The sequence below is a fragment of the Suncus etruscus genome, chromosome 3, assembly GCF_024139225.1.
Source record: "Suncus etruscus isolate mSunEtr1 chromosome 3, mSunEtr1.pri.cur, whole genome shotgun sequence".
NCBI lineage: Eukaryota > Metazoa > Chordata > Mammalia > Eulipotyphla > Soricidae > Suncus > Suncus etruscus.
This window is the reverse complement of record NC_064850.1, coordinates 141,159,674-141,174,946: the sequence shown is the minus strand read 5'-3', so window position 1 is coordinate 141,174,946 and position 15,273 is coordinate 141,159,674. Positions and strand designations below refer to the sequence as shown.

The 15,273-nt window shown below is 40.0% G+C and overlaps 1 protein-coding gene and 1 pseudogene across 1 annotated transcript in view; one reads left to right on the top strand and one right to left on the bottom strand.

Moving 5' to 3' along the window:
* OSBPL1A (oxysterol binding protein like 1A) overlaps positions 1-15,273 on the bottom strand; it is a 455,856-nt gene that overhangs the window by 326,775 nt on the left and 113,808 nt on the right. The gene's annotated exons all lie outside the window — the stretch shown is intronic.
* Positions 3,179-15,273, top strand: part of LOC126004487 (COP9 signalosome complex subunit 4-like) — a 16,148-nt pseudogene continuing 4,053 nt past the window's right edge.

The following is a 15,273-nucleotide window of genomic DNA, read 5'->3' as shown; positions in this document are numbered from 1 at the left end:
CTTTCTCACTCTCTTTCTCTCACTCTCTCTCTCTCTCTCTCACACACACACACACACACACACACACACACACACACACTCACAAACTTGGGCCTGATGCCAGATCCTGTCTACACTGTTTACAAGCTAATGTGGTTTTTCTATTTTTTATTTTATTTTTTTCTATTTTCTCTTGAGAGAGTATAAAGCCCACATGCCCACATTTTGAATATGGAGTAGACAGTATGCGTGGACAACAAAGACTAAAATATTGGCATTTCCCTTTTATTGAGAGAGTTTTTCTAATTTAGGGGCTATGTATAATTGGAATCCAGCATGTCTCTTAAGCACATTTTACTTGCTTCAATTTTAGGAGCTGGTAAAGACTGGCAGAATAGAGGCTTAGCCAGGCATAGGTCAAAGACTACTAGCCCCACTTTTCTCATGTCTTTGTCTATGAATTGTTGAACTTGGCTAGTTCCCATTCCTCTTGTTGTGTAACTCTCTTGCATATTATTTTTTATTTACCCCAGTTTCTTCTATAAATGAGGGAGTACCATAGAGTCTTATAGGCTGTACTGTTCCTGGAAGATTGATTGGACTTATTGGAATATTGACAGAGCACCAAGTCGAGCAGAAAATGCCCATATTACCACTAAGTTATGCTTTACAAACTCTAGCATTACAGCATCACTTTTCCCTGAGTCCTGAAAACAGGCCTGAAAGAGTGGCTGACAAACGCTAGCATGTCATGTTCTTTGCATCTGACAGCCTCTGGGTTTTCACAGATGGTGTCTCCTGCAGATATAAAGGCTCATGGTGAAATATCAGCCTTTCTACATCCATGGAGGTGTTAGTAGGCCAGAGTCAGCAGCAAGGAAGAGTGAAAATCAACTTTTATGCCCTCTGCCTCCATTTAACAATGGACATGGTCAAAACATATGTAATGAGCTGCAAGGTAGTGATGGTCACTGGGCGCTCATGATAGTCATAGGTGGTGCTAATATTTCCTGCCCCATGGCACATGTGCCACTCTGTGTAGTCAGATAAAAAATCCCTGTTCTGAGAACCCCAGTCCAATGGAGGGGAGATGCAGAAGAGAGGTATGGAGAGAGAACACCTCTCAGACATCTCTCAGACACTGCCCAGTCACTTCTCCAACACCTATTAGTCACCTCTCAGCCCACTTTTATCTTTCATTCCATCTCCAGACATCTCTCAGTCCACCTCTGTTATCTCTCATACCACCTCTCAGACTAGCTGGCATGGGCCAAGTCAGGTGCTATTGGACAATAAAACTACCATTGAAGTCAGCTGAGATATTTTGTGAAACTTTCTTGTGTAATCAGAGATGAATATGAATTTATCACATTTCCTTTCCTCTTTCTTCTACCTCTACAAAGACTCAAAATTTAAAGCAACATCCACTTTGAAGCTCTGAGGATCACTGGCAGAGTTCCATTTTTATCTCTCTCCACCTCTTTGCCCATGGAAAGGCAAACTAATCAGGAATAGGCTTTGTGATTTTTGTTTTAGGAAGCTGAAGGATTTGGGCCACACTTCAGGGATCATTCCTGACTGTGCTTGGGGTGCAGGGGATGGAACCAGGGCCAGCTGCATGCAAGGCAAGCAAGCACCATAACCATTGCACCTTCTCTTCACCTCCTATATACTCCAATAGAAAAACCCATTATATATATTTATCAGTCTAATATTTTTCTCTTTTTGGGGAGAAGTGTGAGTATTGGACCACATATGGAGGTGCTTAGAGAGCTTATTACTAAATCTGTATTCAAAAGTCAATTCTGGAAGTGCTTGGGGGACCATGTGCAGTATGGGGGATTAAAGCTGAGTTAGGCAAGGTGAGCTCCTTAGCTCTGTACTATCTCTCCAGCCCAGGTTTTGCAATCTTAGTAGACAAAGCATATGAAACAAGGCAGTTAATGTTAGGAGCCTTTCAATACTCCCCAGAGCTTGTACAAATTTAATGAATTCCTTTAATGATACCATTGACATTCTTCAAAGTGGATCAAACACTCCTGAAATTAATTTAGAACAATAAACACCCCAAATTACTAGATTAACCCTTGTTCTTTCTCCTAAAAAGAATATGGAAGCCATCCCTTTCCCCAACTTTAAATTGTATTATAAAGCAATAATCATTAAAACAGTATGGTATTAGAATAAAGACTGACCCTCCAATCAGTGGAATAAACTTGAGTATTCAGAAAATGTCCCCCAGACATACAATCAATTAATCTTTGATAAAGGAGCAAGAAATACAATTCTTGGCCAACTGGGCAGATGAAGATCTGAAAATATGGTGCTGCATAGGGATACAGTGCTGAAAATTACTTGGACCCACTTGCTGGTGCCTGATGATGCTTGACTGCAAGCATCACCAGGAATACACCTAGAAATTCTTGGTGGACCATATGATGCCAGGGATCAAACCAAAGATTGCTGCATATAAGTAATGCAATTTAAACCCTGTACTATCTCTCTGGTTCCCTCAAAACAAACTTTTTAAAAGTATAAATTACTGGGGCCGGAGAGATAGCATGGAGGTAAGGCGTTTGCCTCTCATGCAGAAGGTCATCGGTTCGAATCCCGGCGTCCCATATGGTCCCCCGTGCTTGCTAGGAGCAACTTCTGAGCATGGAGCCAGGAGTAACCCCTGAGCAACTGCCGGGTGAGACCCAAAAACCAAAAAAAAAAAAAAAGTATAAATTACTTTATTTAAAGTAATGTTTAAATAAAGTAATATTAAACATTTAAATATGATGAAATATCTCCATCATATTTTAATAGATAATCATATCTGAAAAAAAATTTAAAACAAATTTTTTAGGGAAGAGAAGAATTTGGGTTACACTCAGCAGTTCTCAGAGCTTATTCCTTGCTGTGTACCCAGGGATCACTCATTATAGTGCTCAGACCACACCCAGGTAGGATCTCACCTGCTGTATTATTTCTCTAGCCGTAATTAAAAGTTTTGAAGGAGATATGGTGTAAAAAATTACTGAGAGGGGCCTGAATGTTAATATAGCAGGTAGAGCACTTGCCTTACATGTGGCCAATCTGGGTTCAAGTCCTGGCATCCCATATGGTTCCCGTGTACAACTATGTGTAATCCTTGAGCATCACTGGGTTTGGCCCCAAAGCAACAACAACAAAATTACTGGAGGCTGGAAGAAAGATGCTGGAAACCACACAACTCATGAATTCCAGCTGCTCTCAAAGACTGGTAGGCTACTATTGTCATATCCTGGAAAATAAAAGTCATTGAATCAACTGGGGCAGAACAACTAGAAGCTTTGAAAGTTTTTGTGTCAATGGTGGTTAAGTGAGAATGTCAGCCTTATGAACTTATGACAATTGCTGACTGATGTATGTGCATATCTCCACAATTTCCCTGAAAGCATAGCCAAAGTTTTTTTATCATCCTTGGAAAAGATCCAGCTTAGACTAATTTCATTTGAGGAGCAAGTTGCTTCCATCAGACAGTATTATGCACACATATAAGTATATAAGTATATATATATATATATGAAGGAAGAAGACTGGAGAACTGTGGCTCAAATATTGGTGGAGATTCCATTGGAAACATAACAAAAATAGTAAAATATAAATTATAAACTGGAGACTTACCAGAAAACTGCTAGGCTTTCCCTAAAGGATGATGGTCCACTCCAGTCAGAAGCTTACATAAATCAAGCATTATTGCTTCAGAATGAATAAATCAAACAGTTATAGAGGCATTTAAGGTATTTCTATCCACATGTTCTTGATTATGGAAGAATATTTATTGAAGCTGCCAAAGGTATGATGAGCTCTCTTATAAAGCAATTATGCGGGGATGGAGAGATAGCATGGAGGTAAGGTGTTTGCCTTGCATGCAAAAGGACGGTGGTTTGAATTCCGGCATCCCATATGGTCCCCCGAGCCTGCCAGGAGTAATTTCTGAACATAGATCCAGGAGTAACCCCTGAGCCCTGTCGGGTGTGACACACACATACACACACAAAAAATAAAACAATTGTGCATGAAACTAAAAACTTAGAGACCTCAGAACATATTCTGCACTTTACCATCTTAGTATTAGTAGAAAAGCTATGTTTTTGGATGTCAACTATTGTTTATTTTATTTTATTTTGTTTTTTGGGCCACATCCGGTGGCGCTAAGGGATTACTTCTGGCTCTCTGCTCAGAAATCGCTCCTGGCAGGCACTGGGGACCACATGGGATGCTGGGATTCGAACCACCATTGGTCCTGGGTCAGCTGCTTGCAAGGCAAATGCCCTACCGCTGTGCTATCTCTCTAGCCCCAACTATTTTTTTAACAAAAAAAATTTTAAATTGTTTTTGAGCCACACCTGGCTTTGTTCAGGGCTTATTTCTCTGTGCTTGAGGGTTACTCCTAGAAGGGCTAAAAACAATATGGGGTTCCTGGAATCAAACCTGGGTTGGCTATATGAAAGGCAAATGCCCCACTTGCTATACTTTCTTTTCAGCTTCAACTAGCTACTCTTTTTAAGGATCAAAGGTGCCAGTAACTTGCTGCTTATGGGATCCTAGAGAAAGTGTAGCTGAATAAGATTACCAGAGGAAACAAATTTCAAGAAAGTTCTGCCATTTGCATTTCTTCTTTGAGAAATTTTCTGTTCATTTCTTTTCCACATTTTTGATGGGGTTAGATGTTTCTTTCTTCTTAAGTTCTGTCAGTACCCTGTATATCTTCAATATTAGCCCCTTCTCTGACAGGTATTGGGTGAATAGTTTCTCCTATCCTGTGGGTTGTCTTTGTATTCTAGGCACTATTTCCTTAGAGGTGCAGAATCTTCTCAGCTTAATATAGTCCCATCTGTTTATCTCTTCTTTCACTTGTTTGGAAAGTGCTGTTTCCTCCTTAAAGATGCCTTTAGTTTCAATGTCATGGAGTATTTTACCTACTTGTTCTATATATCTTATGGTTTCAGGCCTAATATCAAGGTCTTTAATCCATTTTGATTTGGCCTTTGTGCATGGTGTTAGATGGAGGTCTGAGTTCACTTTTTTGCAAGTGGCTAACCAGTTGTGCCAACACCACTTGTTGAAGAGGCTTTCCTTGCTCCATTTTGAATTTCTTGCCCCTGTATCAAAAATTAATTAATTGTATGTCTGAGGAACATTTTTAGAATACTGAAATCTATTCCACTGATTTGAGGACCTGTCTTTATTCTAATACCATGCTGTTTTAAAGACTATAGCTTTGTAACACAATTTAAAGTTGGGGAAAATAATGCATCCCATATTCCTTTTGCCAAAAGTTGCTCTAGCTATTCGTGGGTGTTTATTGTTCCAAATAAATTTCAGAAGAGTTTGATCCACTTCTTTGAAGAATGGCATGGGTATCCTTAGAGGAACAGCATTAAATCTGTATAATGAATGCTTTGGGGGCGGCTTTGCCATTTTAATGATGTTAATCCTACCAATCCATGAGCAGGGTATGTGTCGCCATTTCCATGTGTCCTCTTTTATTTCTTGAAGCAGTGTTTTGTAGTTTTCTTTGTATAGGTCCTTAGCCTCTTTAGTTAAGTTGACTGGATATTTTGAGTTTGTGTGACACTAATGTGAATGGGATTGTTTGTTTGTTTTTTTTTTGGCCCACATCCATTTGACGCTCAGGGGTTCCTCCTGGCTATGCACTCAGAAGTTGCTCCTGGCTTGGGGGACCATATGGGATGCAGGGAAATTGAACCGCGGTCCTTCCTTGGCTAGCGCTTGCAAGGCAGACACCTTACCTCTAGCGCCACCTCGCCGGCCCCGGGATTGTATTTTTTTTATAATTATCTTTATTTAAACACTGTGATTACAAATATGATTATAGTTGTATGATAACAGTCATGTAAAGAACACCCCCCTTCGGGCCCGGAGAGATAGCACAGCAGTGTTTGCCTTGCAAGCAGCTGATCCAGGACCAAAGGTGGTTGGTTCAAATCCCGGTGTCCCATATGATCCCTTGTGCCTGCCAGGAGCTATTTCTGAGCAGACAGCCAGGAGTAACCTCTGAGCATCGCCCGGTGTGGCCCAAAAACCAAAAAAAAAAAAAAAAAAAAAAAAAGAACACCCCCCTTCACCAGTGCAACATTCCACCACCAATTTCCCAGATCTCCCTCCCCCACACACACACCTGTACTCAAGACAGGCTTTCTACTTCCCTCATTCATTCACATTGTTATGATAGTTTTCAGTGTAGTCATCTCTCCAACTGCACTCATCATTCTATGTGATGAACTTCATGTCATGAGCTGCACCTACCAGCCGGGATTGTCTTTTTTTTTTTTTTTGAGGGATTGTCTTTTTTAATGTCTATTTCTTCTCTATCATTGTTTGCATGTTAATTTTGTAGCCTGCAATTTTTCTATATGAATCTATTATTTCTAGTAGCTTTTGGTAGAATTTTTAGTGTATTCTAAATATAGTATCATGTCATCTGCAAACAGTGAGAGCTTGATTTCTTCCTTTCCTATCTGGATGTCTTTGATATCATTTTCTTGCCTAATTGCTATGGCAAGAACTTCCAGCACTATATTGAATAGGAGTGTTGAGAGAGGGCAGCCTTGTCTTGTACCAGATTTTAGAGGAAAGGCTTTTAGTTTATCTCCACTGAGAATAATATTTACCACTGGCTTGTAGTAGAATGCCTTGACTCTATTTAGAAAAGTTCCTTCCGGGCCCGGAGAGATAGCACAGCGGCGTTTGCCTTGCAATCAGCCAATCCAGGACCAAAGGTGATTGGTTCGAATCCCGTTGTCCCATATGGTCCCCCGTGCCTGCCAGGAGCTATTTCTGAGCAGACAGCCAGGAGTAACCCCTGAGCATCGCAGAGTGTGGCCCCCCCAAAAAAAAAACAAAAAAAGAAAAGTTCCTTCCATTCCCATTTTGATGAGTTTTTATCAAGAATGGGTACTGGACCTTATGAATGCTTTGTCTGCATCTATTGATATGATCATGTGCTTTTTATTTTATTTTTTGTTAATATGGTGTATTATGTTGATTGATTTACGTATGTTAAACCATGCTTGCATTCCTGGAATGAAACCACTTGGTCATTGTGTATGACCTTGATGACACATTGGATCCTATTTGCCAGAATTTTGTTGAAGATATTTGCATCTGTGTTCATCAGAAATACTGGTCTGTAGTTTTCTTTTTTGGCAGCATCCCTGTCTGGGTTTGGTATCAGGGTGATGTTAGCTTCATAAAAGCTATTTGGGAGTGTTACTGATTTTTCAATTTCATGAAAGAGCCTGAAAAGGATTTGTAGTAGTTCCTCTAGAAAGGTTTGAAAGAATTTGTTAGTGAATCCATCTAGGCCTGGGCTTTTGTTTTAGGGAATCCTTTTGATTACCTTTTTAATTTAGTCAGTAGTGATGAGTCTGTTTAGATATGCCAGATCGTCCTTGTTTAACTGTGGACAATTATGAGTCCAAGAAATTATCCTTTTCTTCCAGATTCTCATGTTTCATGGCATAGAGTTTCTCAAAGTAGTCTCTGATTACCCTTTGAATCTCTGCAGTATCTGTAGTGACATCTTCCTTTACATTTCTAATCCAATTTATTAAGTTTCTCTCTGTTTTCTTGTGAGTTTTGCTAATGGTTTATCAATCTTGTTTATTTTTCAAAGAATCAACTTTTGCTTTCGTTGATCTTTCATATTGATTTTTTGATTTCTACTTCATTGATGTCTGCTCTAAGCTTTGTTATTTCCTTCTGCCTACCTAATTTTGGTTACTTTTGTTGATCATTTCTAATTTTATAAGCTATGTCATGCTTTTTACGTAGGCCCCCTTTTCCTTTTTGATGTGTGCTTGCAAAACTATAAATTTCCCTCTTAGCACCACTTTTGCTGTGTCCCATAAATTCTGATATTTGTGTCTTCATTGTCATTTGTTTCCAGGAATGTTTTGATTTCCTCTTTGATTTCATCTCTGACACACTGGTTGTTCAGTAGTAGGCTGTTTAATTTCCAGGTGTTTACATTTTTCTTCTGTGTCCCTTTGCAGTTCACTTCTGATTATAGTGCCTTATAATCTGAGGAGGTAGTCTGCATGATTTCTATTATCTTGACCTTCTGGAGATAAGTTTTATGGGCCAGCATGTGATCTATCCTGGAAAATGACTCATGTGCTTGGAGAAGAATGTGTATCCAGTTTTCTGGGGATGGAGTGCCCTATATATATCTTCTAGTCTGCTTTCTTCCATTACTCTTTTAAGAGCTAGTATATTCTTGTTGGGTTTCAGCCAGGTTGACCTATCAAGGGGTGACAGGCAGTGTTGAAGTCTCCCACTATTATTGTGTTGCTATTGATATCTTCTTTCAGATTTGTCAACAATTGTATTAAATACAATTGTATTAAAATACACACCTCATTGGGTGTGTTTATGTATATATTCTTTGATTAGTATGAAATGTCCATCTTTGTCATTTATAACTTTTCTGAGTCTATAGTTTGTGTCAATTGATATTAATGAGACCTGCCCATTTCTGGGAGGGGTCTTGGGAACTGAATATTAGGTGTGACCTTACCTGAAAGACCCTGCCCATTCCTGGGAGGGGTCTTGGAATAGGTAGATAAACCTTTGAGCGAGGGGATTAGGGGGTCTCTGCCCTGCTGGGCTCTCTGGCTTTTGGGTCTTTGCCTCTTTTGGTCTTTGACCAGGATGGAGGTCAAAGGAAGATGGCTGAAAGGAATTAAGATGCAGGGTAGCCTAGAATGGCTGAATGCTTAATTAACCAATTTTATGATATTGGCCACACATGTGGTGAATAGGGTATGAATAAAGTTGATGCTTCCTGATGCCTGTCTCTGGATGAGTGATTCCGCCGTTCACCTGGGCCTGGGACCCACCGGCTGGATGGGGGTTGTGGAGCCACGTGGCCTGGGATGCCATCCACCTCCATCCAGCCCCATCGTTAATTATTTGATTCAACAATGGCCATTCAGCTTTTTAAGGAAGTTGTTTGCTTGAATAATTTTCTACAGCCTTTGATTTGAGTCTATGTTTTTGATTATTCAGATGTGTTTCTTGTAGGCAGCAACACGTTGGTTTCAGCTTTTTGATCCATTTTGTCACTCTGTGTCTCTTAACAGATGCATTTAGTCTATTAACATTGAGAGAGATAATTGTCATGGGATTTAGTGTCATCTTTGTGTAGAAGTTTGGTGTGTCTCTTGGTCTGTCTTGTCTTAAAGTAGACCTTTCAGTTTTTCTTCAAAGGCTGGTTTTAAGTCAGTAAGTTTCTGAGCTGTTTATCTGTGAAGCTATGTATATTTCTTTTAAACCTGAAAATGAGTCTGGCTGGGTGCAGTACTCTTGGTAAAGCATTCATTTTGTTGTGTTTTGTCCCTATATCCCACCACTGCCTTCTAGCCTTGAGGGTTTCCTGTGACAGATCTGTTTTAAATCTTAAGCATGTTCCTTTGAATGTAATTTCCCTGTTTGATCTTGCTGCTTTCCGTATTCTATCCCTATCTGTGCGATTTGTCATTGTGACTAGGATGTGTCTTGGGGTGATTTTATTTAGATCTTTTAGCTGGTATGCTTTGGACATGCAGGATTTGGTTGCATGCAGTTTTTAGCTCTGGGAATTTCTCTGTTGTCCTTGAATGTTGATTGTTCCTGGGGATTTTCTTCCTGGGTCTCTGATAATTCTTATGTTGTTTCTGTTGAATTTATCAGACATCTATTTTCATCTGTCCACATTATTTGAAGATTTTTTCCATTGTCAGATCATTTGCTTTAAGGTTCTTTCCCAATCTCTTGTGATGTATGGATTTGTTATGCATCTCATCTTCCAGCTCACTGATTCTGTCCTTAGCTTCTGTTTTTCTGTTGGAGAGGCTTTCCATTGAGTTTTTCACTTTATCTACTGAGTTTTTCAGTCCTGTTATTTCAGTTTGGAGTTTTCTGATTTCTAACTTTGTGGTCTCTTCAGCTTGATCTCTGCTTTCTTTGAGTTCTATGAACATCCTCCATATTTCTTCTCTAAACTCTTATCTGAGAGGCTAACTAGGTGGTAGCACTTTTTGGGTCATCAGAGCTGCCATCTTCATTCTCTGTGGTGTGGGCCTTTGTTGTCCCCATTGTCACGCTTGTAATATTTTTTTTTTATGTGTTATGTTGGGGTTCATTGGCTTGAAGATGTGTACAGCTGTGAAGTGAATCAGAATAGCTGCATTCCTCTGGCTCTACCCTTTGTGGGGAAAGGCAGCTCCTTTCTGAAAAAGTGCACCCAAGGAACAATGGGTAGGACCAAGGTCCAGGACACAGGTGAATTGAGAAAATAGTCCAGAATGGCTGCCTGCCATTCTTCAGATCCCACAGCAGCAAACAGCACCACACTTTGTGGGCAGGACAGCTCACCTCTGAAGAAGCGCCCTCATGGAATGATGGGTGTGGAGGACCAGTGTCCAGGACACAGGAGAGTTGAAAAGGTAGTCCAGAATGGCTGCCTGCCATGCTTTCTCTTTAATCTATTTTGAATGAACTTTTTGTGCATGGCGTGAAATTGCAATCCAGTTCTAAGAACTTTCAAGATTCTGTGGTTTAAATTCTGTTAATAATGGGTTCTCATGCACATAATTCCCACTACCACGTTTTTGCAAGTTTTTCAAGTTTTTGCATGTGGCTATTTAGTTTTCTGACAATACTGAGGAGATTCTTTTTTTCTTTCTTCATTCTATGTTCTTTGGCCCCCTTATCATAAATTGACCAGGGGCTGAAGTGATAGCACAGCAGGTATATCATTTGCTTTGTACATGTCCAATCCAGGCTCGATTCTCAGCATTCCACATGCTCCCTCAAGCATTGCCAGAAATAACTTCTGATGAAGAGCCAGGAGTAAGCCATGAGTACCGCCAGATGTGGCCCCAAACAACAAAATTAACTGATCATATATGTGTATTTTATTTTGGATTCTAGTTCACCCATCTGTGTCATCTATTTTGAGTCTGATGCTATACTTACTTTTTTGTTACTCGGTGTCGTAGTATAGTTTGAGCTTCATTTGTTCTAGTCTCAAGATTCTTTGCTTATTTGGAATCTCTTGAGGTTTCATATAAATATCAATAATGTATGTTTTACTTCCTTTGAAGTAGAATGTATAGACTTTGATAGAAATTTCATGGGCTCTCTACTAGTTTTTGGGTGGGATGGTCATTTTTATTATGAAAATTCTCTCATTTTCCATCCATCTATTTATATTTGCTATTATTTCTTTTAACAGTGACAATAGTCTTTTGCCCTTTTTTTGGTTTGGGGGCCACACAGGACAGTGGTCAGGGGTTATTCCTGGTTCTGTGCTCAGAAATTACTCCTGATAGTCTCAGTAAATGCTGAGGATCAAGCCCAAGCCCAAGCTCGCAACATGTAAGGCAAACTCCCTATTCACTGTGCTATTGCTTTGGCCCCTGCCTTTTTTTCTTTGTCAGAGCTGGTGACCAAACCCACGACCTCACATATACAAGTGTTCTTCTAGTACTGAGCTGCACTCCTGACCCCAACTTAGTTTTTAACATTCAAGTTTTTTACCTCTTGTTAACTGTATTCCTAAGTACTTGGTAAATATATTATAAATATGTTATATTTCTGATCTTTTAAAATTTGTTCTTACATAGGGGCAGGAGAGATAGCATGGAGATAAGGTGTTTGCCTTGCCTGCAGGTTGGTGGTTCAAATCCCGGCACCCCATATGGTCCCCCGAGCCTGCCAGGAGTGATTCCTGAGCATAGAGCCAGAAGTAACTCCTGAGCACTGCCGGATGTGACTTAAAAACCAAAAAAAAAAAAAAAAGTAAAATAAAAAAAATTTGTTCTTACATATAGAAATACAACATATTTATGTTGATCTTACAGCTTGTTATTTTACTGTTGGTTTATTATGTCTTTTTTTTTTTTGGTGTTTTGGGCCACACCCTTTTGATGCTCAGGGGTTACTCCTGGCTAAGCGCTCAGAAATTGCCCCTGGCTTGGGGGGACCATATGGGACACCGGGGGATTGAACCGCGGTCCTTCCTTAGCTAGCGCTTGCAAGGCAGACACCTTACCTCTAGTGCCACCTTGCCAGCCTCGGCTTATTATTTCTAATAGTTATTTTAGTAGTTTTAAGAATTTTCTGTGTATATTATAGATCTGCCAATATCACACCTCTGCATGCTTCTAAATATATTATACATCTTTTCCAATTGAATTTATTTCTTTATTTTTAATTGCTATAAGAACTTCTAATGTCATAGGATAATTCTGATAAGAATGAACATTCTTGGCTTATCTCTGATCTTATTATTTGGTTTTTGGATCACATCCAGCAGCGCTCAGGGGTCATTCCTGGCTTTACCCTCAGAAATCGCCCCTGGCAGGCTCAGGGGACCATATGGGATGCTGGGATTCAAACCACTGTCCTCCTGCATGTAAGGCAAACGGCCCACCTCCATGCTATTTCTCCAGCTCCCTCATCTCTGATCTTTTTTTTTTTTTTTTTTGTGGTTTTTGGGTCACACCCGGCAGTGCTCAGGAGTTATTCCTGGCTCCAGGCTCAGAAATTGCTCCTGGCAGGCACGGGGGACCATATGGGGCGCCGGGATTCGAACCGATGACCTCCTGCATGAAAGGCAAACGCCTTACCTCCATGCTATCTCTCCGGCCCCCTCATCTCTGATCTTAAAGGAAAAAGTTTTCATTTCATTACTGATTTACTTCACTAAGAATATCCTTTAACTCATTGATTTCAGTGAACTGTATGATTTCATCCTTCCTTGAAGCTTAGTCTTCCACTGTGTATACATACCACAACTTAGTTACCCACTCATTTGTTGCTGGGTATCCAGGCTGTATGTGAATCACTTTTAAAATCTGCCTTTTAATCAGTGTATTTGCAACATTTAATTTTTAAAATAATTTTTATTGAGACCAATGTGAATCACAAGTCTTTCACAGTTATATTTAAGGTACACAGTGACAGTGAATTGGGTCAATTTCCACCACCAGAGGTGACCTCCCTCTGTCCCTGTTCCCAGCATGCATCCCATAACTCCATCCCTAGACCCCTGAACTGCTAATGTAACAGGTCCCTTTTGTGGATAGCTTGTTGTAGTTTGGGTCTCTTCATTCTATTGTCGTTGACTTAGGATTGGGTATTTAGGTCTGATCATTTTTTATTTCCACTCAATGTTTGAGAGACTGCTTGTCCCTGGTACCATTCACTTTCTTTTTCTCAGTTTATGAGGCAGAACAAGATGATTCTGTTCTATGGTTCTGTTTTAAAAAAAAAAAAGTGGGGAGGATCCCCTGTCTAGAAACTAAATATAAACTTAAAAGAAGAAAAAGGGGAAAAAAAAGACAGAAAAAGGAAGGGGGGGGACTGGTGTGGCGAGGTGTTTGTTTTTTGCATAGGCACATTAAGTATTGGGGGGAAATTAGAAAGGGAATTCCCTTGGCCTAAGAGATACAGAGTTTCTCCATCTTTGAAGCATACTGTCATGGGATCAACTACAGGCTCCAGCCATGTTCACTGTTGAACCCCGAGGTCTTTTTATGGTGCCAGGAAATGTTCTGCTCAGTTATGGTTGTCAAAGCCAGTCTTCTGTAAATAGAGATCTTGGTTTCTGCACAGGTCCTAGGATGAAGTCTAGGATAAAGTCTTTCTTTATGGTTCCAGAAGTTCTGCTCAGTCATGATTGTTGCAGTCAGTCTTCTGTAATTAGTGGTCTTGGTGTTTGCACAGATCAAAGGATGTAATGTCTTCTGATTTCATCTATTAGATGATGAGGTGGAGCAACCTGCCTTTAGATTAAGTTGTGCAACTTTGATTTTAATAAGTTTTGATTTTTATTTGATTTTAATAAGTTCACTAACACAGGTACTACAATTTGTGTTAAGCCACATTCAAGTGTAAGTCACCAATAGTACATGCAGGCCTCAACATGTTAAGGTAATTAGTTACAAGTGAGTCATTTTATTATGTGTCCACTTGATTTTTGTAACTTTCATTCCTATTTATTCAAATTCTAGTGAGTTATTTGAACACTTAAAAATGTTTCACTTTGAAAGGGCCAGAGGAAGGCACTTGCCTAGCATGTTATCAACCTGTGTTCAATCGCCAATACTGCATTGGTCTCCTGAGCCCTGTCAGGAATGATCCCTAAGCAGAGTCAGGAGTTAGCCCTGAGTAGTTGGGTGTGGCCCCAAACTAAAACTAAATTTCTAAGATGGGGTAGAAAATTCCAGACATACCCACCGACTTTGGGGCTGATGGTAGTACAGAGTATGGAAAGATAATACAGTGAGTAGAGTGCTTGTCTTGCATATAGCTAAACTAGTTTGAGCCTCAGTGGCCCCAATGGTTTCCCAAACCCTGCCAGGAGTGATCCTTGAGTACAGAAGCAGGAGTAAATCCTGAACACTTCTTAGTGTGGCATAAGAAAACAAAAGTTTTTAAAATTTTACTTGTATTTATTAATTTGTATGGCTATCACAGCATAGTTGTTTTTTTTTTTTTTTTTTTTTTTTTTTGTTTTTTTGGTCACACCCGGCACCGCTCCTGGCTCTGTGCTCAGAAATCGCTCCTGGCAGGCTCGAGGGACCATATGGGACACCGGGATTCAAACCGATGACCTTCTGCATGAAAGGCAAACTCCTTACCCTCCATGCTATCTCTCCGGCCCCACAACAGAGTTTTCTTAATATTTATTCTAGGCATTGCATATGTGCTTAAGTAACCGGGAAGTCAGTTGGTATTGATATTTTCCTACTTTCAATTAAACATTACTTCTGGGCGATGGAGTGATAATACAGCAGCAAGAGTTCTTGCTTTGCACACAGCCAACCTGGGTTCAATCCCCTGCATCCATGATGGTCACTTGAGTACTGCCAGGAGTAATTCCTGAGTGAAGAGCCAGGAGTAACCTCTGAGCACTGGCAGATGTAGCCGAAAAAAATCAAAACCAAAAAAATCAAAACCAAAACCCCATTACTTCCATTGTGCCCATATACACAACACATTTCATCTATATGCACTGATGCTATCAGTTTTTGCTTTAATCACTAAATATAATTTCATAAACTTTTAGAAATAATCTATGACGCCAACTCATTTTCTATTTCTGAAACTCCAAGCATCCTCTTGTAGCACTTGCTTGTGAGCTTCCTTTCGGGGCTTTTTAATCAGATGGGCCTCTGTTGGGGTGGGTGTATCTGCCCAGCAGATGCTAGATTTGCCTGCTTGGCAGTGTTGACTCATTCACTTGGCAGA